The 23,402-nt window shown below is 45.7% G+C and overlaps 1 long non-coding RNA gene across 4 annotated transcripts in view; it reads left to right on the forward strand.

Annotated features, from left to right (window-relative positions):
- Positions 1-16: 16 nt before the first annotated feature.
- Positions 17-23,402, forward strand: part of LOC121099776 — an 82,760-nt gene continuing 59,374 nt past the window's right edge. For 2 of the 4 annotated variants that reach the window (XR_005838794.1, XR_005838796.1), the window contains exon 1: positions 17-874. This is a non-coding gene — a long non-coding RNA (uncharacterized LOC121099776). Of the gene's footprint in view, positions 875-6,381; positions 6,992-23,402 lie in introns of those variants that run through there. The other 2 variants (XR_005838793.1, XR_005838795.1) reach the window with 2 other exon arrangements.

Here is a 23,402-nt window from a genome sequence, read left to right on the forward strand (position 1 = left end):
CATTACTTTCCGGAGTTAATATTCCATTGTAAGGACATACCGTATCTTCCTAACCAATTCCTTATTGTCGGATAGTTAGATTATTTCCAGTTTTTCAGGGTTACACAACATACTGCAATGACCATATTTGTAAACTTTGGATTGTTTCCTTTGCAGTGTGAATTCTTTAAGGTGATTGAGGTTTTAGACTTGGGTAATACATGGGAAACCATTACATGTGTTAGAAACAACCTGATTTCTGGAATGTGAGAGCATAGGGAGGTCAACTGTGGGAACTGGGCTGTAAGAGGCCCTGGGAGGGTAGTTGAGATTCTTGCAAGAGATCGGAGGGAAATTCTTTTCTGCACCAGCTCTAGGGAGAGGTGCTCAGCTGTCTGAGCATGAGGGACAATGGAGGGTCCTCCCTCCAGGTTTCTTTGAGGGTCAGGCAAGCCCTTCTTCTTGGGAGACTCTAGGCTCACATTTCATGAGCTTGTGGTCACCATAGCTCCTGATTGTTATTTCTTTTTGCTTATTTATTTTTTTGAGCCACACCTGAGTTTTTTTTTTTTAAATGAGCTATAATTAACATGCCATAACATTCACTCTCTTAAAGCGCATAATTCAGTGGTTTTAATATAACCGCAAGCTTGTGCAACATCACCCTTATCTCACTCCAGAACATTTTCGTCACCCCAAAAAGAAATGCATACTCATCAACAGTCCTTCTCTCACTTCTCAAACCCTCGGTTCCTTGCAACACTCATTTACTTTCCTGTCTCTGTGGATTTGCTTATTCGAACTTCATAGAAGTGGGGTCTGTAATACGTGGCCTTTTACATCTGGCGTCCTTCACGAAGCACAGTGTTGTCAAGGATCATCCATGTTCTAGCAGGTACCACTACGTCTATTTTCAAGGCTAAATAATATTCCACTGTATGGACATATCACCTTCGTTTATCCACTGAGCAGGTGATAGACATGTGGGTTGTTTCCATTTTTTGGCAATTATGAGTAATGCTGCTATGAACACTTAATTCCTTTTTTTTAAAATTAATTTTTAGAGAAAGAGTGTGTGTGTGCGCGTGCGCGCTGTGCGGGGGGGGGGCGGGGGCAGCAGGGAGAGGGAGAGAGAATCTTAAGCAGGCTCGATCTCGGGGCTCGATCTCACAACCCTGAGATTATGTCCTGAGCTAAAGTCAAGAATCAGATGCTTAACTGACTGAGCCACCGAGGCGCCCCGCGAACGTTTGATTTCTATGTAACTCGTGTACAAGTTATTGTGTGGATACTTAGTTCCAGTCCTCTTGCGTATATACCTAGGACTAGAACTCCTGTTTGACTCCATGTTTAACTTATTAAAGAACTGCCAAACTGTTTTCCAGAAGGGAAACCCATTTTTCATGTCCTCCAACAATGTATAAGGGTTCCAATGTCTCCACATCTTCCCCAACACCTGTAATTGGTCCATCTTATTTATTATAGGCCATGCTGGTAGGTGTGAAGGGAGATCTCACTCAGGCTTGGTTTGCATTTCTCTTTAATGGTTAGTGATGATAAACATCTCTTCACATTCTTACTGGGTATTGGTACATCTTCTTAAAATAAAGGTGTATGCAAATCCTTTGCCCATTTTTAAATTTGGTTATTTATCTTTTTGTTGTAGAGTTGTAAGAGTTTTTTAAAATATTCTGAATATAGATTCTTATGAATAAGATTTGCAAATATAGTTGCTTTTTTTTTATTTTGTGGGTTGTCTTTTCACTTCCTTGGTGGTGTCCTTTTAAACACAAATGTTTTTATTTTTGATAAAGTTTGATTTATCTATTGTTTCTTTTGTTGTGCTTTCAGTGTCATGTCTAACTCAAGGCCACAAAGATTCACTCCTGTTTTCTTCTAAGAGTTTCATAGTTTTAGCATTTGCATTTAAGTCTCTGATTCATATTGAGTTACTTTTGTATATGGCACAAGGTACAGATCCAATTTCTTTCTTTTCTCTTTTCTTTCCCTTTCTTTCTTTCTTTCTTTCTTTCTTTCTCTCTTCCTTCCTTCCTTCCTTCCTCCCTTCCTTCCTTCCTTCCTTCCTTCCTTCCTTCCTTCCTTCCTTCTTTTTTTTCATGTGGATATGCAGTTATCCCAACACTATTTGTTGAAAAAATTATTCTTCTCCCAGTGGATTGTCTTGGCACCCTTGTTGAAAACCAATTATCTATAAATATATGAGTTTATTTTTGGACTTTCAATATATGTCTATCCTTATACCAGTAGCACACTGTCTTATGATTAGTGTAGGTTTGTCATAGGTTTTGAAATTGGGAAGCCTGTGTCTTCCAACTTCGATTTTTTTCAAAATTGTTTTGTCTACTTTGGGTCCCTTGCATTTCTGTATGAATTTAGGACCCATTTGTCAATTTATGTAAAAGAGGCTGCTGAGACTTTGACAGGGATTGTGTCGAATCTGTAGGCCAATCTGGGGAGTATTGCCATCTTAACATTATTTAGTCTTCTCCGGTGTTATTCTTAAAAAACAAAACAAACCACAAACCTCAACAGTTACTTAACTCACATAACCACAATTACTGTTTTTCTGCAGTGTGGATAGCTCCTATTTCCTCCAACTACCTTTTAAAATGGAACGCTTTGCCTTGTAAGTGAATTATTTTCTTTTACCAGACAAGCTCAGCTATGTATATTTCCGTATTAGACTGTAATGATTCTTTTTAGTGAATTATTGGGAGTGAATACAGTACAAATTTCACTAAAAGGTAGAAATGCCAAGGCAAAAAACAGACATTCAAATGATTGACCAATTTGCCAGAAAAGAATAGGTGGGTGTGTGATGAAAAGGGAAGGTTGGGGGTTTGCATACTCCAATGCTCTCCCAGAGTATTAGCAAGAGCTGATTCTCCACTCCTCTCCCTTGCATGTCATTCTTTGCTGTGCAGTTTTTAAAAAGTACTTAATTTCTCCGAAAGTGGTGTGATCCAGGTATTCCAGGTGACTTCATGGGCTTGTGTCTATGAGGCAGGTCACATTTGTTTTGTTTTTTTAAGATTTTATTTTTAAGTAATCTCTACCCCCAACCTGGGGCTCGAACCCACAACCCTGAGACCAAGAGTCGCACACTCCACTAATGGAGCCAGCCAGGCGCCTCAAGTCACACTTACTTTTAATGACAAATTATAGTTGCCTGAGTTCCCCCAGGCCTGGCTGCCAGAAACGAACCCCTTTGGAGTGTCTGGGACTTGTCGCTATGAGTCCCCAGAGGGTGCCTCAGGTGCGCAAAGACAGTCTGTGGGCCACAGCTACCTGCTCATTAGATCTGCCCCCTGTTGCCTCTTCTGCGCTTGGCCCCCACCCCCACCCCGCCTTGTGTCTGCCAGGCCTCCAGGAGACACTCATGATCGCATTGCCAAAACCACGCAGGAGTGCTATTTGGGGATTCATTTAAATCTCCCCAGGGGGCAGAGATTGGGCACCAGAGTAATGCCATTTCTGTATAGACAAAGAGAATGGTCTTCTCTGCTCTAAATGTAAGCAAGCAGCTCTGCCCAGTCCTGAGTCTCTCTGAGCCATTCTTGAAAAATCCAAAAAACCATGGGCCCTTTTATCCCTAACGGTACTGCAACTGGATGGAAGCACCTACAGGGGGGAAAGGCGTCTCCTCTACATCATTTTCTTTTTCTTACTCCCACCTCACCCCAGCCTTCTCCTTCCTCCTGGTGGCCAAACAGAAGCTGAATGCATGTAAGAAAAAGAGGGCTGGGGGCCACCTTCCTAACTCAGTGGGGTGTCAGCTCTCCAGGACAAATGTGACTTTCCGTTGGTTGAAAATGGTACCTACCCCTAAGAAGACTTATGAGGAGTAACTGAAGTTGTGTAAATAAAAATACATGAAAATAATGCAAAATAAAATAATGCAAAAAAAAAAAAAAAAAAAAAAGTCCCTGGCACACAGAAGACATTTTCTCCTGGGGTTAATTTCTTTTCTTTTTTTTTTTTTTAGGGAGGTGGGGGAAGGGCAGGGGGAGAGGGAGAATCTCGTGCAGACTCCCTGCTGAGTGGAGATCCTGACTCCGGGGCTCTATCTCACGACCCTGAGACCTGAGCTGAAATCAAGAGTCGGATGCTTAACTGACTGAGCCACCCGGGGAGGCCCCTCTCCTGGGTTTTAAAATATCAAAAGTGACAAGATTCCTTTTCTGGTTAAAGGCACCTTTTCCAAATATTTCTCACTGCTCCTAGGGAAACTTCCCGATGGCCTGTGAGTCCAGAAAAGACTGCTGGGGTAGCGCCCCTCCTTCCTATGGACTTTATATGGCTCCATCCAGTCCAGAGCACAGTCCAAACTTAGAATTTTTTCCTTTCCTGCTCACTTGCCAGGCACTTGGGGATGATGGACTGCCCGTCTGTGGGTTTGGCCAGCTGGTGCCAGAACATGGGGGCATGGTGCCTCTTCTGAGCTTTTTGCCCAGGGCAAGAAAGGACAGAGGGTGTCCCAGCCCACCCTCCTGCCCACGAGGCCAGGGCATTTCAGTACACTCACTGCCCTTGGCTTGGACAAAAATAGAAGCTTGTTTCATCCACCCCATGCAAGGTCTTTTCCGTGACTCCTCCTCCCCAGAAATCCCCACCAGCTATTAGGAAGCTGGTCCTCCTCCTCTACCCCATGGGCCCCGCCCCTGCCACTTTCCAGAACCGCTTCCTAGGCAAGCACTGGTCAGCCGCTGCATTCCCTTTCCTTTTGCCCCAATTTCAGCACAGGTGCTGCATCCAGGCACCCTGACAAAGCTGTCCCTTCTCCAATCTGGCCAGACGCGGCTCTGCATAATTGTGCTCTGCTGTCCACCTGCTCCCCCGCGGCTGTCCCCGACCCCACAGCAGGTGCGGCCCATTGCAAAACCTCCCAGGCCGAGTGAGGAATCAGAAATGCCAAACTGGGTTACATAAGTGGGTTAGGCAGGTGGCGGGTGAGGTACATTCTATAAGGAAGTTGTGAGTCAGGAGCCTGGCAACGTGAATTCTCAGTTCTCAGTTTGGTTTCATTTCAACTAGCAGTTACTGAATGTCTGGTGTGTTCTCAGAAGTGTGAGAGATGATTCTAGATGTTGGAATACAGAAGTAGAAGGAAGGCTGTGTGAACCAAGCCCCGAGGACACAAATACCACAAGACACGGGCTCCAACTCAGATAGTCCTCAGTCCACGGGGGAGTCAGACACAGGAAGCAATACGTACACTACATTGTGACCGGATGATAGTGACAACACATGCAGGGTACAGAAGGAAAAGGAAGTAATTCTTTCTGGAGAGTTTTGAGTGAGGAAGAGGTGATGTTTAAGCGGGGTTTTGAAAAATGAATACAAGTTGGCTAGGTGGATAAGAGCACTGAAGAACATCCTGTTAGAGGAAACAGGGTCTTTGAACTCCCAGAGGGTGAACTAGAGGGGACAGTGCACCAGGAAGGAACCCGAGGGGGTCTTGGTACCCCCCGTAATCTCTTTCAGCACCCTTCGAGGCCATCTGTACTAAGCAACCTGAGCAAAAATGGTGGCCTTGCTCTGTGAACTCCACTTCAGTCCAAGTCTGTACCCTCCCCTTTCAGTTCTGTGTATTAACTTGAGTTGCCCCTGGGGCATGTGGGGCTTCGGGGACAAAGAAAGTGACAGATCGTTCCAGACAACTGGGACAGAAACAAGAATCGATAAGACCTTAGAAGGCATTGGATGCCATGTGAAAGGGCTTACATCTCATCCCGAGGGCTGGAGCTTACAAACTAGTGGCCGTGAGATGATTTTTTTTTTTTTTTAATCCTAAGGACTTGTTTTGCTATGCTCTTACAAAGCTTTACAAGTCAGTACCTTCCTGGCATCCCTTGGGAGAATCAGATCTGACATCACTGGATTCATGGTCTTGTACTGAGCTGGCCCAGGTCACAGCTGCCTCCTCTAAACCAGGTGGGGGCTCCTGTTGGCCCCCGTCCCGGCTGTTTCCTCAGGCTTCCAGGCAACCTTCTGGGCCCTGTGGGCATTACTAGTTTTAAGTAGGAGAGTCCAATGGTAGGATTTGGATTGACAAGATTGGTGGGTGATTGGATTTGAGAGGAGGGCATCGGAAACCGGGAGACCTGTCAGTCAGCATTAGGAAGGACGGGACAGATTCAAGTAACATCGGAAACATGCCCCTCATGGGTCCAGGTGCAGATGTATACCCACACTCTCTAAATATGGCAAAATAGCTCCTGCTTCCTCAATGCCTCTGAGTTCTTGGATTTCTTACGATTTCTTTACCCTTTCTAGATTTATGTTCAATTTAAAGATGATTTCTTTTGACAGAAGAGGGAAGTACAAATATTATTTTTTCTAGGGCTCACTGGGCCTCTCTGTCCCCTTCTCTCTCCTCAGATATGAAGCCGGGTTGTGGCCAAAAGAGAACATCAAATCCTGGATCATCGATTTTCTGACCTTAGAGGCCCCTTTCAGGATGAAGCCTCATAATTTTCAAGCTTCTCCAGTGTTCATCCCCCAGAGAAATGTGCCCTATTCTTCCCATAATCCAGCAAACACCTATTAATTAACTGGAGGGGGAAAAAAAAGAGAATTGTAGGGGAAGTATGATGGGGCAGTAAAACAGTAGGTACCCTCACTGACCCCAGGGCAGTATGTAATCCACCGCAAATCTCCTCCCAAATTACAACAATGGCTTGTAGAGGAGAGGAAGAAGAGAAACCCTAAATTTTATTCCTACTTCCAACATCTGCTCCCTCTCCATTGTTGGGTGACCCGCCTAGAGTGGCTCTTGGTCTCCATTCCTGCAGCAGGTTGGAAAAAAGATTGTGTAATGTCAGTCAAGTACCAAGCAATTGAAAAGCAAGTGGTATTATTCATCTGGAAATTGACCTAGCTAGTCTTTGTCTCGGCTGCTAGAGCTAATTTCATTCACAGGTGCCATGTTATTTACTGATTTAACCATCTCCTTCAGTACCACTTCTCAGCATTGCACTTTGAAGTAAAATAATGTTCTTGTGTGTGTGTCTTGATTACACATGTCACCGGAGACAGAAATGAAGGTTTAAAATTTCCTGCTAGGTGTTTGCTCTTCCTGGCTCGGATCCGGCACGGCTGCCGGCTATCAGGTTCCATACACCAGCTGTGGTGTGGTGAGTGGGGGGCAGGGACTAGAACAGAAGCTCCCTCGTTCATTCAACAAACATTCTGTCGTAGGATGGGTTCTCAAGGAAGCAGATCCCAAGTCAAGGACTTGAGAGCAAGTCCTTTACTGGAGAACCAAAGAAAATGACAGTTGTGAGGTGAGGAAGTAAGACAAAGAAAGGAAGGCAGTCAATCAAGGGTGCATTGTTGGGTCATCTGGGAAATTTGGGATCTGGGGTAGAACACATGCCTCAGAGTTATCTGACCCAAGCGCTGAAGGAACTGGGATATTTGTACATCAACTCCCATTAATCATTGACTGAGAACTGCTCCCGGGGAGCATGAATTCCCTGGAAGTTCAGCCCGGCTATTGGAGTAGGCAAAGCAGGCTTTGGTGGCCAGAGAACGTGCTCAGCCAAAGGAGTGCAAATACTGGCAGCTGGAACTGGGACCAGCCTGGGCTAAAATGATAAGGACAAGAAGCTGTGGGTGGGGCAATGACAGCATCTGCTCCATATTCTTTGAAGACTTCCTGTGTGTCAAGCAAAATCAAATAATGACTACTAAGATGGACTTTGTTTCTGTCTTCACAGAGTGTGCAGCTTAGGGGACGAGATAAACAAGCAGGCAGTACCCAAAAGATGGGACGTTTTGTGATGGTAGAAAAGAGAAGTGTGTCAGGGAAGGCCTCCTGGAGAAGGTGTCATCTAAGCTAGATCAGCATTAGGACTAGAAATAGTCTCATTTGGGAGGATTAGCATGTGCAAAGGTCCTGAGGAGAGTGAGTTTGTGGCAAGCTTTCAGAAACCACAGAAATTTGGTATAGACAGAATTCAAGGTGAAGATTCTGGAGGAAGAGCAGATGATGGAGAACTTGGGAAACTGTTTGGACAGTTCCTAGAGCCAGTTTCTTCCTAAGACCAAATCTACTTCCAAAGACTATTTCAAGTCCTCAAGTGGTTGTCCCTAGAATCTTCTTCTCTATTTCAATCGTATGTAACCATTTCTTTTATGCATGTTCTAACAGAACAGAAACTTTTAAACACTTTAAACAGAAAACCTAACAAAGGTTTGTTTGATCTTGTTACCGATTAAATTAACATATAATTGGCAAATTATTCCTATTCTTAGATTCAATGGCTGCATCAAGTAGTATTTATAAAGAGCTCTGGCCCTTGAGAGACTCAAAATAAGTAATGGAGTGTGGCATATTGTATTTCCGAAAGATGGTTACCGTGATACTTCCTAACCCACACTCTTTACCATATGATTGGGTACTCCTCGCATTGAGAGGTGGGCCCTCTGTTTCTTCCTCTGGAACGTGATGGGCTTGTGACTACTGTGGCAGTGACACTGTGTGACTTTTGAGGCTAGTTCATAAAAGGTAAGCCCCACCTTGGTTTTCTAGGGGTACTTGTCCTTGGAGCTCTGAGCCCCCATGTAAGAGGTCGGAGGCCGCCATGCTGTGAGGTCACAGGAAGAGGTCGTGTTTGGTATTTCTGGCCCATTGTCCCAGCTGCGGTTCCAGCTGCGGTTCAACTGCCAGATATACGAGTGAGGACACCTCCAGATGACTCCTGCCCCCAGCCGTTGAGTCACTCTCAGGCTTTGAACTCTCCTAGAAAGTAAAGCTTCATGTCTTTTGCTTAGAGGATATCAGAATACACTCAGTATGATATGAGGCAGTAGGACAACCTTTCCTCTACTTCAAAGGGGGAACCCGGGGCAGGATGTGGGCACAGGGAGGAAGCCTCACCATGGAATGCAAACAGAAGACAGAGGGGAGCCAGGGAGAAACGAGGCCACTGGTGACATCATTTGATTTGCTACATAAACCCTTGCTGGAAACTAGTCCTAGCTCTAGACTTCTCAGAGTCCTTGATTATGCGAACGAGTTTTATTTAGATTTTCTGTGACTTGCAACAAAAAGAGTCCTAACTGATAGCAAGGGAGAGGATTTGTTATCTGTCAAGGAGATGAAGCATTTCAGGCAAAGGGAAAGGGAAACATCTTCCAAGTGTCTATCATGGTGGGCAGCACCTGTTGTGTAAGGGAGAAAAGTTCTCAAGCCAAAATCATGCGTTTGCTGTAAGTTTCCCAAAGTTACATTTTTTTCTTTAGTTGGTGGACGATGTGTATAAGCCCACTGCATGACAGGCACTGTGCTGTGTGTTGGGGATAAGACAACAAATAAGACACTGGGGGTCCCTGCCTTTGTGGAAGTTGCATTCCAGCTGGAAACACAGACATACGGTGGTTACAAATAGGACGAGTGGGTTGCAGGAGGAACGGAATATGATCTAGAAGCTGTAATGGAACCTCCCCTGGGTTGAGAGGAGGGGTGAAGACAGGCTTCCCTGAGAAAATGACATTCAAGAAGGGCCTCAAAAATGAGTGAAGATTTAGTCAGTCGAGGGTTGGGGGAATATTCGAGGTAGAAAGAATAGCACATATTTTGCTATAGGACTTCTAAAGACTTAGAAAGTATAAATGTGCATTGTGAACCCCAAGAGGGGCTGAGGTATGCAGTGTCCCCCAGGCTTGTTGACATGGTGCTGTGATTTAAAGAGCATCCCTTAGTACTTAGAAAAAAAGAGGTGTGGCTTCAGGAAGGAACAGAAGTGTTCTGGGGGCAGAGGGGACATGGTCCTGATTCAGGTAAAGACCTATGTATGAGAATAGAGGGTGATGATAGATGATAGATAGATAGATGATAGATAGATAGATGATAGATAGATAGATAGATATGAATGAGATGGATGGATGGTGGGTGGATGGATGGATGGATGGATGAAGTGTGGCTGGATGGATGGAGGGGTAGATGGTTGGATGGATGGTTGGATGGTAGATGTGCGGAGAGAGAAATATTAGATAGAGGGGTCAGCATAGACAGGACTTTGAATGTCAGGATACATAGTGTGTTGGTGTCTGAGTGTTGAGTCATGGCTGAGGTTGTATGTGAGAAATCTGGGAGCAGGAAAGAGGGGTGCAGCGATTCAGGCATGAGGCAATGAAATTCTAATGGGACAGTTGGGGTGGAGGGGTAGAGAGAAAGGGATAAATTTAAGAGACACTGCAGTGGAGGAACATGCAATTAATAGATATCAAGTGAAAAGAAGGACAAGAGGAAGCACAGTTTAGAGGCTAGTTTTTGGGAGGAAGAAGATCTCTAGAAAGAAATGGAAAACGTCTTTCTCTCTAGCGATTAATAGTTCACCGTGCAAGGCAGAATAATCTCGAGTCACCAGGTTCCTAGGCACTTGCCGGATCATTGGCGGAGCTGGTGAACCTGGGAAGCAGGGAGAGAAGACAAGCGTTATGGTAAATAGAAGCTTGGAGATTTCCAGTGGGTTTGAATCATCTGTGTCATCTATTACCTTGGCCCCTGAGAGCTGCCTCTATTTTTGTTCACAATGGTCCGCATGAGTGACATGTCTACCTCAAACCTGTGCAGCCCCGTTTCAGTAAGAGGAGAGAGTGATAGAAATTTCCTTTCAGGTCAGGATGTTATAACAGATAAAAAAAGAGAAGATATTTAAGAGAAAAATAACCCAGCAGTACACCATTCATCAATTTCTCCCTCTCTCTCCCTCTTTCATCTTGCCTGACCTAATACCCTGAAACATCCATGATAAGAAATGTAGGCGCAGATAACTTTCTATGGAACAGGATTCTCACAGAGCACAACCATGATTAATCTAGCCCCGCACACAGGTGATGTTTTTATTCCTTACCTGCCACTCGTTCCTCTAGGGAATCGGCGCGCTTCTCTCGGCCAGAGTCAGGATCCGCGGTGCGGGCTCCCTGGAGATCACGGCCGGATGCACAGTGCTGCCTGTTGAGAACTCTTTGAAAGAGTCTTCCAGAAACCCATGACCCCGAATCCTTCTGCCATTCCCTAATAATTACATTTGAGGTTGAGTGCCACCCTTGACACAAACATTTCTTTTGGTCTCCCTTTGACCTCCTCTACAAGGAGCTGTCGTCAAATCGCTGTCACCTGGAGTCCTGACTCATGACTCAGAAATGTCCAGTAGGGCTTTGCTGGGGTTGGAGTGAGCATTCACATTCCATCGGATTCAGGGAAAGTCCCCCGAGCATCTCTTCTGCACCAGACACAGTGCTCAATGCTGGGCTAGACTAGTGACAGGGACAGACGTGGGACAATTAACACAGAAACGAAACAGCCTGTGACCAGGCCTACGGAGACTGGAACTAGGGGCTGAAGACACAGGAAGGGGATTAAGCCACACGTGAGGAGGAAGTGACACTTGACCTTGCAAAGCGAGGAGGATTTTGGCGGGTGCAAAAAGATATCCAAGCAGAGAGACCAGCAAGAATCTCTGACCTTATTAGAGGCAAAAATAACAAGAGTAGGCCGAGTCTCCGACATCAGGGAGCAGAGGGAGTGGTGTGGCTTAAGATGAGGCTCTGGAAATGTCATGCTCACTTCTTTACATAATGATACAATAGCAGCGGGATTTTTTTCGTTTTGTTTACTTGTTTTTATTTTAAAATGCATTGTAAACATTCCTCTTTAGAGCCATATCAGATACAATAAACATTTAGAGAGGTTACCTGTTACAAAGGCAAGCAATTATCTCTGGAATCTGCTCATCTAAATTCTCTTCTAAATTGTGTGTCCAAAATCTCTGTTCCTTAATTACTAGTTATCTTGTTTAATCAGCAGACACCCTGCCTCTTCCTTTTCACCAGTCTTTCCTGTTAGCCATTCCCCTCTGTCTGCCCTTCTGTCCCTCGGCTAGAAGCTGCAATAGATACCAGGTTTCCCCAGTAAAGTAAAATTTGGTATCAAAAAGACTCAGTTTCCATTCATTTTAGTGCCTGACTAAATCTAACGCGATTTATTTTTTTTATTATTATGTTATGTTAGTCACCATACAGTACAGCGTTAGTTTTCGATGTAGCGTTCCATGATTCATTGTTTGCGTAAAACACCCAGTGCTCGTTGCAATACGTGTCCTCCTTAACACCCCTAACAGCAGAATCCTAAGGGGTGTTTACTGTGTGCTGGGCACACTGCTCTGTGCGGTATTGGAATTTTCTTTCAATTCTATACAGCCTACGGAGGCAGTGAACGGTATGACTTTCCATTTACGGGCAAGGAAGCTGAGACTTGGAGAGTTTCCGTAAGGTGTCTGAGGTCACAGAGCTGGCAGCCCTCACCCCAGCTCTGCCTGCCCCCCAGCCCAGGCCCCACTCCCTCTGGCTTGCAAGCTGGGAGGGGGGTTATGTGCTAGAGTCTCCAAACCGGGGGGCCCCTGGGTGGCTCAGTTAGTCAAGTATCTGACTCTTGATTCCAGCTCAGGTCATGATCTCGGGGTTGGGAGATCGAGCCCCATGTGGGGCTCCATGCTCAGCAGGAAGTCTGCTTGAGATTCTCTCTCTTCCTCTTCCAATGCCCCCCCACCTCTCTCTCTAAAATAAAAAATAAATAAATCTTAAAAAAAAAAAAAAAAGAGGTTCCAAACCTGGCTGAGCTCCTAAAGTACACAGATTCTCTGACTCCGTTCCCAGAAATGTGATTCAGTGGGTCTCAGGGTGAGCCCAATGCTCTGTACTTGAAGAGACTTCCCCGGGTGATTCTGATGGAAAACAACATAGTGCCTGTGAACCTTGCAGGGCGGCTTCTGTCCAAACCTGCCTCTGGAGCTTGGCTGCCTTTTCAGTTCCCATCTCAGTGGGAAGGATGTTTGACACAACTTAAAAGTCGGGTCTTCTATACCTTGCCCTGCTGCCACCAGCTTTCTGATTTTGGATGAGTCACGTGGCCTTTGGGGTTTTCATTCTTTGCATGTCAGAGATGGGGGTGGACCAGATGACTCCTGATATTACCTCAGACTTCATCATTCAACAATTCTGCTGAGCAATGACACAGTCCCTGCTATTAAGTTATGACAAATTCAGTAACTGGATTTCAGAAATCTATATTAGTTTTCTAAGGTTCCTATCATAAAAGATCATAGACCGAGTGGCTTGAACAACACATTTACTGTCACACGTTTCCAGAGGATGGAATTACAGAATCCAGGTGTCAGCAGGCTGGTTCCTTCCGAGGCTGTGAGGGAGCATCTGTTCTAGACTTCTCCTCCGGCTTCTGGTTGTTTGCTGGCCATCTTTGGGGTTCCTTGGTTTGTAGAAGAATCACCCCAACCTCTGCCCCAATCTTTATATGATGTTCTTCCTCTGTGTGAGTGTGTGTGTGTGTGTGTGTGTGTGTCCAATTTTCCCCTTTTCATCAGGGTACCGGTCATATTGGAGTAGGACCCACCCTAGTCCAGTATGATTTCATCTTAACTAATTATATTGAAAACGACTCTATTTCCAAATAAAGTCATATCCTGGGATACTGGGAGTTAGGAATTCAACACAAGAATTTTTAGAGGACCCAATTCAAAACACAACGAAGTCCAAGTGAAAAACACCACTAAAAAACCACCACAGTCACTTGATATCCAGTTGGACCTCTACGTCGGTCAACAATATCTGTTGCACACAATAGAATCCACGCATGCCAATTTGAGGCGGGGAGGAATTTACTAAAGGATGCTTGCTAACTGCAGAGGGGCTGCTGGGTAGGAAGGACACCCACATTGCACTGTGGTCCTGCCGTAGGGCCTACTGCTAGACAGACACACAGCTCCCGGGGCATCTGGATGCAGGATCTGGGCCACCGCCGCCCACCACAGCCAAGGAACGAGCCCCGTGCGGGGCCTGCTGCCTTGCATGGCTTCCTTCATAGCAGAATCCCACGCAAGCGTGTCCTATATTCTCTTAGTGAGATTCTTCGGCAAAACTATATTGAAATGAAAAATGTACATACCCTTGACTCAGCAATTCCACTCCTGTGAATTTTGTCAGTGCCCAGAGATATATTTATGAATATGCTTTGAGTGTTGCTTATGTAAACCCAAACACCTCAATATCCATCAGTGGTAAATGGTTAAATAAACCATGATAAAAGTATGCTCAGGAGTGAGGCTACGTTAAATGTAATGATATAAATCAGTGGTTCTGAGCTTGGTCATACCCCCTGACCCGTTTTTATAATAAAGGTTTATAATGCTCCCTTTACTATCCTGAAATAGAATTCATAGATAATATAACCTACCCACATGCTTCTTTAAAAATCAATATAATGGCACAATGAATCACACACGTAAGTTTCAAAGATCAATATATTGCCTTCACTGTAACAGAAAAGAGAAAGGGAAGGAGGGGAAACGACAGTGAAATGTTTCACTATATAAACGTACAGACAGGTGCCTGTAGGAGACATACGGAAGTCAGGGTTGGCTCCTATGTGTGGAATCACCGTGACTGTCCCAGGCACAAATGTAGACCCTTCAGCTGTGTGAGCTGGGAGTTCGGGTCTCATCAGCTGCTTTGCTATTGACGATGGGATCGTCCAAAATGGACAAAGCCAGGTACAGCCCTCCCTAGATATCCCTCTACATTTCTGGAATATGTAATGTAGGTTAAAACCTTGCAAAAATTATTCGTGTCTAAATTAAAACGAACTTTGGATCTTAGCTCAAATTATTCTAAACAGGCTTTTCAACTTCACAAATGTCCGGGTTGATATTTTAAAATTATGAGGGTTACCTCTTCATGTGAAGGACTGACTTATAGGACATAGAATGCTGAGCTTCACTGGGCCCCCACCAAATTCCAAGAACCCCCCCACCCAAATCGACAGCCCCCACATATCTCCAACATACTTCTGAGGTGGAGGAGAATGCCTGCTTTGAAAACCAATTACCACTGATCTGTGTTCATTGACAAGGAAAAAAGTCTACAATAGGTATTTTTATTACAATGGACGGTTAAGTAAAAATGTTGGCATAAGGATCAGTGTGTACAATGTGATTCCGTTTTTGAAAAAGGAAAACCATATATAAAGCAAGCCGATGAAAGAAAAATGTGTGCGTGCCCTTGTACACCCACACAGGAACAAATCTCAACGTCTATAAACGAACTGAACCGTAGTTATCTCTGGCGATGAGATTACAGGTAATTTTCACGTTCTAATGTCTTTTTCTGAAATGACTGATTTTTTAAATAATGATATATTATTTTTATAATCAGAAAAATGAAACTATTTCCATTTGGCAAACAAAAGAAAAAGTCTGGTCTCTCAGCTTCAGCGCTATTGATATTTGGAGCTGGATAATTCTTTGCTGTCCTGTGTACTGTGGGATGTCCAGTAGCAACCCCAGCCTTGACCTGTCCGCCACTCCTAGCACACACCACCCCCACCCCCAGACGCGAACAAGAACCTTTCCAGACATGCCGACTGTCGTCCTATGTTGAGAATCATTACTGGGGAAGAATCTGAGCTCAGACTCTGGAACCCTGCCGCCTTGGTTCTAATCCATTCGTACCATACGTATGAATGGTTCGCACCATTCATAATCTGGGCAAGTCATGGGATAAGTCTGCTCAGTTTCCTCATCTGTAAAACAGGTGATGGTATATCATAGGGTCACTTGAGAATTAAATTAGAAAATGACATTTGAATGATTAGCGCGGTTCCTGGGATATAGTAATTAGCACAAAAATGTAAGCTTTGATTATGAAAAGAAAAGGTCTCCTTCTAGTTATGGGGGGGAAACATTCTGAATAGATAAATGTACCAGGTATAAGGAAGGAGCCGAACCCCACACCCCACTGTCCTCAAGAAACTGGACTCTTCCCACTGGGTCCTGGAAGTCCCTCTCTGGCCTGGTTCTTTCCCGGGACCCGAAAAAAGTCTGAGCAATGTCCCAAGCCTTTTCTGATGCCCCAGCTCCCAGAACAGTCTCATTTCCATAATTAAAATGTTTAATCTTAGGGCGCCTGGGTGGCTCAGTCAGTTAAGCATCTGCCTTGGGCTCAGGTCATGACCCCAGGGTCCTGGGATCGAGCCCCATGTCGCACTCCTTGCTCAGTGGGGAATCTGCTTCTCCCTCTGCCCCTCCACCCTTGTGCTCCTTCTCCCTCCCTCTCTCTCTCTCTCTCTCTCTCTCTCTCTCTCTCGTGCATGAGCCTGCATGTGTACTCAAATAAATATATAAAATCTTTTTAAAAAGTGTTTAGTCTTATGTGTAAAACTCCAAACTTAATTCGAAGGTGATATTCCCCCCTCCCAAGCTGCATGGGGGAGGGGAACTGGGGGGCTTCTCTTATTCACCTGTTCCCCTCAAGGCTGCCCCGGGGACCCCTCCAGGTTCTGCTTATGTGAGGAGGGACAAAGCCTTCTGTGACTGGCCCTGCATGCTCTGCTTTGAAGTCCTCTGGCCTTGGCAGATGTTCAAAGCCATGTTTTTTGGAGGAGGGGGTGTTCCTTTGTTTCTCAGGGACCCTCCCACGGCCGATCCTGCTGCAGGTTCCAGGACGCAGGTGACACGCTCCCCCCTTGCTGGCGGCCTGAAGCTCCTTCTGCGCCAGGGTGCTCACCCTCTGGGAGCTCCCCACTCCAGCAGTCGACGTCCAGTCGCTTCAAATCTAACCTTCCAGAAGGAGGACCAGCAGCCCCGCTTTCTCTGGTGGGTAAATTGCGTCCTGGGCTCAGGGCCTCAGGGCAGTGTGGGTACTAGTGCAGAGCTGTCCCTCCGCACCCTACCCTGAGGGAAGCCCCTGGAGCTCGGCCATTTGGCTTCATGTGAGAAGGAGCAGCCTGCCACTTAGGCCGTGGAGCAAGTGGGGAGCGATGAGGGGTGAGGGTGAAGACTCTATCACTTCTTCCCCGAGGAGTCGCTGGCTCTTGGCTGCCCTCGCCTCGCAGGGGACCGTTAATGCTGGTGGGACCCTGGTGGGGGTGGGCAGCCAGACTCGCATCGCTCAGGGCATGCGGGATGTGGTCTTGGAGGCCTCAGCCAAAGCACAGAGAAAGGGCTCATCTGAGCATCCTGATGGCCTCACCTCCTGGGTCACCTCGATCACAGATGGCTTCTTTGTGGCCTGAGGGGTCCCCCCTCACAGTCTCTGCTTCTTCTCAGCAAGGCAGCAGCATTTCTGGGAGGCAGGCCCCAGCGAATATCCAGCTCATCTGGAACTTCGTGTTTCACGGGTGACAGGCTCCTTAACCGAGCAGGAGGGATTTCTCTAGAAACTAGGCTGCCCAGGCACCATGCCAAATGCCGCCAGTAATGACTCCCCGGCTACAAGGCTCCTTGGGAAGTCACATTCAATCCCCAAGCCCACACATTTAATGTGAGCTGGGCCAGCGCCAGACTCGGAAATGTACGAAATAACCACACAGTCAGGTGATGAATCAGATCCCGCCGGGCCTGAAAAAGCCACCTCAGCTCCAGAGCGGCTTAGCTGATGGCCAAGAAACACTTCCAGAGCAGAGGGGTCTGGTTTGCTGTAGGCTGAGGCATTTAGATGTTCTCAAGTACAAAAGTGATTTATAAATGCGGTGGAGGGAACTTGAGGACAACTGAGGCTTCTAACGGGCCCCTGGGGTCAAGTGAGAGCAGAGGTTCTCCAGGGGGATCTCCAGACCAGCCGCCTTAGCACGGCATCGCCTGGGAACTTGTTAGAGGTACAAATTTGAGGGCATCACCCCAGACCTACCCTGGACACCCTGGGGTTGGGACCGAGCATCCCCTGTTTTAATAAGCCCTCTAGGCGAGTGTGAGGCCCCTAGAGTCTAAGAAGCATGCATCGGAGATATTCCGGGGGTGCTCTAACCACACCCTGTGCTTTGCCTGGGATCAGGACCCCCCAAGATGGAAATCTGAGCTTGGTCCACAAGTGGGGTTTAGCAAGCGGTATGAGTAGTGGCGGAGTAAGAAGCTGTGTTTAATTCACCATGACCAACTTCCCCTGGAGTTCTCGTGAGCCCAGAGAGGAAAAGGGGTATGTGATAAAAAACAAAACAAAACAAAAAGCAAAGCAGAAAAAGTCTATCTTTCTGGAGTCCAAACAATCCAACAGGAGTAGCTTCTGGAATCGCCGGGAAACAGAAGTTGAGTGTTGCATGGTGCACTGGGTGTTATATGTAAGTAATGAATCATGGAACTTTACGTCAAAAACTAGGGATGTACTGTATGGTGACTAACATAACATAATAAAAAATTATTATTAAAAAAAAAAAGTTGAGTGGTGAGAGCAGTAGCAGAGTCGCTGGCCAGATCTAGCCTGGGTGGTACAGCCCCCACTCTGGGGACTCCTGTCATTCATCAGATGTTAATCGGGCACTGCTTAGGGGTCACTTACTGTGTGCGCAGCCTGAGAAATTAGGCTATAGAATCAGCATTTGCATTTAGGAGCAAATGTACCACGTGAGGTGAAAAGAGAGGCGACTAGCTCACATCTAGAAAGTATCTGTGGGCACAGGGAGCTCTCAGCGTGCAGCCCTCTGCTAGCACGTGGGGCAGAAACCTCACTTCCCATCACCATTGCGTGCCTTCTAATCTCCTCTCAGATAAGAGTTTTTTTGAACTTGCCTGTGGGATGCTAAAATTAAACAAAAGATTGAATGTCTTGATTCAGGTGTCACTATTCGGATTATAGCTGTCATTTCTTTCTCCACGGGGGAAAAATAATTAGTCCCCTCGTAACATTCCTATTTGTGCTGAGATTATGACAGCTCTAGAAACAAGAGGACATCTCAATGTGTTCCCTCCTATTTCCTCTGCATCGTAATTTCCAGATCACTTCAAATCTCTGCTTAACCATCACCACCCTCAATTAAAAAAAATTGTCGGGAGTTTAATAGGGCCTTCAAAATCCATTTAGCTTAAATAACGCATTATTGAAGGGCTGACCCTTAACCACTGACAGGGACTCCGTAAGAGATTTTGCTGAAGGCCCCAGGGTAAGTGTATTGCATTTAAGCAGTCTTTCATTTGTGACAGGATTATCGTAATGAGATGGGGAATTCTCTGAAATAAGGCTTGCTTCAAATACAGTCAATTCATTTTCAATTTTTGTGCAAAAATAAAGGTGTTTGTCCGATAAACGAAGTTCTCTTTGAGGGTTGGTCTCTCCCACTTTTGTTTGGCAATTATTTCTGAGGTCTTGGATGTATTTCAGACTCGAGCCCTTGACAAATGAGCAATCTCTCCCAACATTCACAACTGCATTGTATGGGAAATCCCGAGATCCTTGGGCCTACAAGACAATGAAATTCACAAAGATAACTCCTTTCTTGGTCCCATCTACCCTTCCAGGACAGGCACGCATGCTGTTTCTCTTCATGCATACTTGTCCTTTTCATCAGGGTGTGAGGTTTGGCCAAGATATTCATATTTATTTAATTTCAGGAGCTCAATCTTTCTATCAGCAAAGGTCTTGAGATAAGAAGATCCAGGTTTGAGTGCCACTTACTCTCTGTCAGCCATGTCACGGTACCTAAATGATGTTACACTTAAAAATCCAAAGTCTCTCTCATGTGTATCCTATTATGTCACGTAATAGAATAAGAAAATCCTTTCTCATTGTATTTGAGGCTTGCATTCAAGGCCATTCAAGTACCAGTTAAAGATGACAGCAGCAACAATTTTCCATTCTTCCTAGGCTCTAGATGTCTACCTAAGCTGACTTCACAAAGATGAAATGTAGGAGAGGAGGGGGAGATTGGGCCCTGGGGCTCATTGGTACAGAACCTCGCATGTCAGGAAGGACAACGGTTACTCTCTCAGTGGAATCTAGCTTAACCCCCTTTGGAAGAGCATGGACAGGGTTCTGGGGCAAGGATGGGCTCGGAGGTGAGTCGTGGTCGAGAAGGAATCGCAAAAGTGGTGACTCCAAGCTCCACTGGGCAGTTGCTACATCCTGCCAGAGTATGTCTCCGTCTAGTTGGATTGCTCCCCGGAGTGATAGACGTTTGCACTCTCACATCCTGGGATTTTGGCAAACTAGAGAAAGCCACCAAGTTTGTACAGATATCGGAACCAGGTTACGTAGGATACTGTGCAGAAAACAGTCTGGGGGAGAGAAGACATCCCTGACATATCACAAAGGACCTCACTAAATAGGACTCAGTAAATACATGTTGAAATAGTCAGTCTAAGGACATACAGAGAGAAGTCATATCTGACTCCAGTTGGTCACTGTATTCGGCCCCACCCCTCAGGAGCCCAGGCCAAGCCTGGTCCAGCTGGTCATCACCATTCCACACCCGGATATTTACAGCTCCGAGGGGGCACACCCACCACTGCCTGTCATCCCACCACAGCATTTTTGAAGCTTTGGGACATCCAAAGGCCCCTGGGAGTTATAACTATTATGAGCAAGCTGCCAGGAAGAATAGTTCACCATCGCTCAATGGAAGTGGGGGGATTTCGCAGCTCTATGCCTCTTGGTGGGGAAACTGAAAAGTGACTACTCCTTTGCATTGTTTTTCTTGACTCCTGCATTTCCTTACAGAGAGCTCCATGCTGATTCATTGCATTCCCCTCTGTCTTAGAATATTTTGCCTGAATTGCATTAGTCACCGGATCTGTTCATTTTTAATGTCACTTTTGGGGCTCACATGATATCGCTGGTACCCAGTGTCCGAGGGGATTCAGATTCCATCAGAGTTTGTGGCTGGAGGGCCTCCCAAGGGCAACTACCTGTGAGGAGAAGGTATGAGAGGAGATCCGAGAATAAACCCCTAAGGAAGTTTATTGGGACTGAATGGCTTCTCTCACGTCTCCTCAGAAAAATGTGCCCCAGGCCGTGTATCGTGCAGGCCCTTCTGTCGTTGGGAGGGGGGTGAAACCGGAAGGCAGTGTGAGGTGGGAGAGTTTGTGTTCTTGATCCAGCCTGGGGATCATCCATTTGCAGAAAGAAAGGTGAGCAATGCTTGGCTTGAAGGTTGCACTGAGCTGTTCAGACTGTCCTTACAGGGTAGCCCCTGCTCCCAGTTCCACATACGGGCTGTCTGGTTCCCAGGAGGACTTTCAACCACGTGTAATCTCATCGCAGCTAAAATAAATCAGCCTGCCTCGCTGCGGTCCTCCACCCCCATGCAGGCACTGGTTTACTGCAGCAACTGCACTGGTGAGGAAGGGCGGGCGGGAGAACGGCAGCGACCTTTGCAGGGTGTCCGTTGTCCTTTCTAGAGTATGAATAGCTCCGTTCCCAGAGGGCAGACTTCTCAAGTTCATCCTTTACAGCTAAACCTTGGTTAAGATGGGAAAGTTATTCAGAGTAATAACTATTTCCTTCCCCCTAAGCCCCCACAATGAAAAAGTGATACTTCCTACTTAGGACTTCATGTTCAGTAAACATAACTCTCAGTTCTGGAAAAAAATATAAGTTGCTTTCTAAAGGGCAATGGGATTTTTGCTGCCTGCATTGATCGTACAGTCTTTCAGTCCTGGGTGGTTTTCGTTGACCTCTATGAGGATTGCACACCCCCAAAGACATGACAGGACCTGAGCTTTTAAAACATTAGTGACGTTCCAGGCAGGCTGTGAAATTTTGCAGTAAATCTGAAACAACATTTTCGACTAAATGACGAGGTAGGTGCTATTTTGAACACAGAGGGACACTGGTGCCTAAAGGCTATTTTGTCCACGGCCTGACTGCACCCCTTGGAGTTTCAAGTTCCTTCTAAGTGAGTTGCCATCTGCCACCGTGTGCCCCTTACCCCACCTAGAGTGTCCTGAGTTACAAAGGACTGGGCAGGAATGGTTGGGGAACGTATTTTCAATTTTCCTGATCACCTCTCACTGGAGACCTACTGCAATCCCAGCCTTTGGTGTCATAGTGCGTTCCAATGATCAAGACATTAATAGTCCAGGGACTTAAGAATGGTGTGAACAAGAAGCAGCAACATTGCAGTTCTGCCAGAAGTATTCTTTTGCTATTATCACCAGCAGGCCTTGCTGAAAGCTCTGGGTCTGAAGGTGATCATAGAGGAAGGCTCTGGTCAGAGAGCCCAGTCTCCTTCCTGCAGTTCACCAGCTGGACAATTCCAGGAACATGCTTAATCTTCCCCATTTATGAAACAAGAAGGCCAGCCTAGATCAGCGGTTCTCAAACCAGAGAGTTTGCAAGAACCATCTGGGCAACATATTAAAAACAAGGGTCTCTAGGGCAACTCCCAGAAATTCTGATTTTAAAAACTGCCCGTGGATGTTGATGGTCTATGGACCACAGTTGGGAAAATGCTGGACCAGAGAGAAATCTTCTGGCCCCCAGAGTCTCTGAGGGGCCCTAGCTGTGATATTAATCTTGATTCTCTCTGGTTGTCTTTGGTGTTCCACTTATTTTCATCTACACAAACTATTTTTTAATTATCGGGGAATTTACAATCTATCACAATTATATTTGGAAACATTTAAGTGAGTAATAGTTCTAGAATGAGTTTCTTTGGGCAAAGGGCTAAGGATACTAAGGAAACAAACGAGGAGTTGGCTCTATTGCAGTTATTTTACAGAAAATGTTCTAGCAAAGAATTACATGTAGTTATAATTCTCCTTTCTGCATGTTTTTTTCTTCCTCTTTTTCCTTCTCTCCTGCCTCCCTCAATAGACCCTAGTCTGCTGCCAAATGTAGAAGTAAGATTTGATCTCAAACTTGACCTGGTTTATGTACAGACCCAACGTCCTTACAAAGCCCCCTTTCTTTGGCTTTTGGGGATTTTTATTAGAACAGGTGGAGCCATCAGAAGTTTTTACCTTGTCTTGACAACAGCGAATCTTGGATCAAAAAACTTGAGAAAAACAAAATCATTTGCTCATTAGGAAAAAAAATTAAGGACCTAGTTTAATCACAATAAAACCAGAATTCCCAGCTGAGACATTTTTGGATCTTTGCATCTGCTGGTTCAAGTACTTCAACAGCAATTACCCTCCTCTCGATTGTACATATCCCCCTATTAGTCGTTCATTCAATGAATGTTCATTGAGGTGCCCTAAAAATATGGTGTGGACTAAAAACGTGGACCCTGGCCCACAAATGCCACTTTGACAAGTGCTACAAACCGAGGGATGATGGCATTCTCTTCTGGGAGGCCAAGGGAAGCCTTCCTAAGGAGATGACAATGAGTTGAGATTTGAAGAACTGTAGGAGAAAACTAAATGAAGAAAGGATGGACGGGTATCCTTGGTGGAGGGAACAGCATGCACAAAGCCATATGACAGGGAGGACCCAGTGGGTACAAGCTACTGAAAAATAGCTTTCATGGGGAAATAGCAAATCATATCCACCTTGGACAAAGGAAGAGGGCAAAATCATGACCTGTCTGCTTCACATGGGGATCTCAGAGATGTTCTCTAACCATGCTGCCTGATACATGGTCTAACATGATACTTGTTATTGAATTTTGT

This window comes from Ursus maritimus, unplaced genomic scaffold (genome assembly GCF_017311325.1).
Source record: "Ursus maritimus isolate PB19 unplaced genomic scaffold, ASM1731132v1 scaffold_30, whole genome shotgun sequence".
Taxonomy (NCBI): Eukaryota; Metazoa; Chordata; class Mammalia; order Carnivora; family Ursidae; genus Ursus; species Ursus maritimus.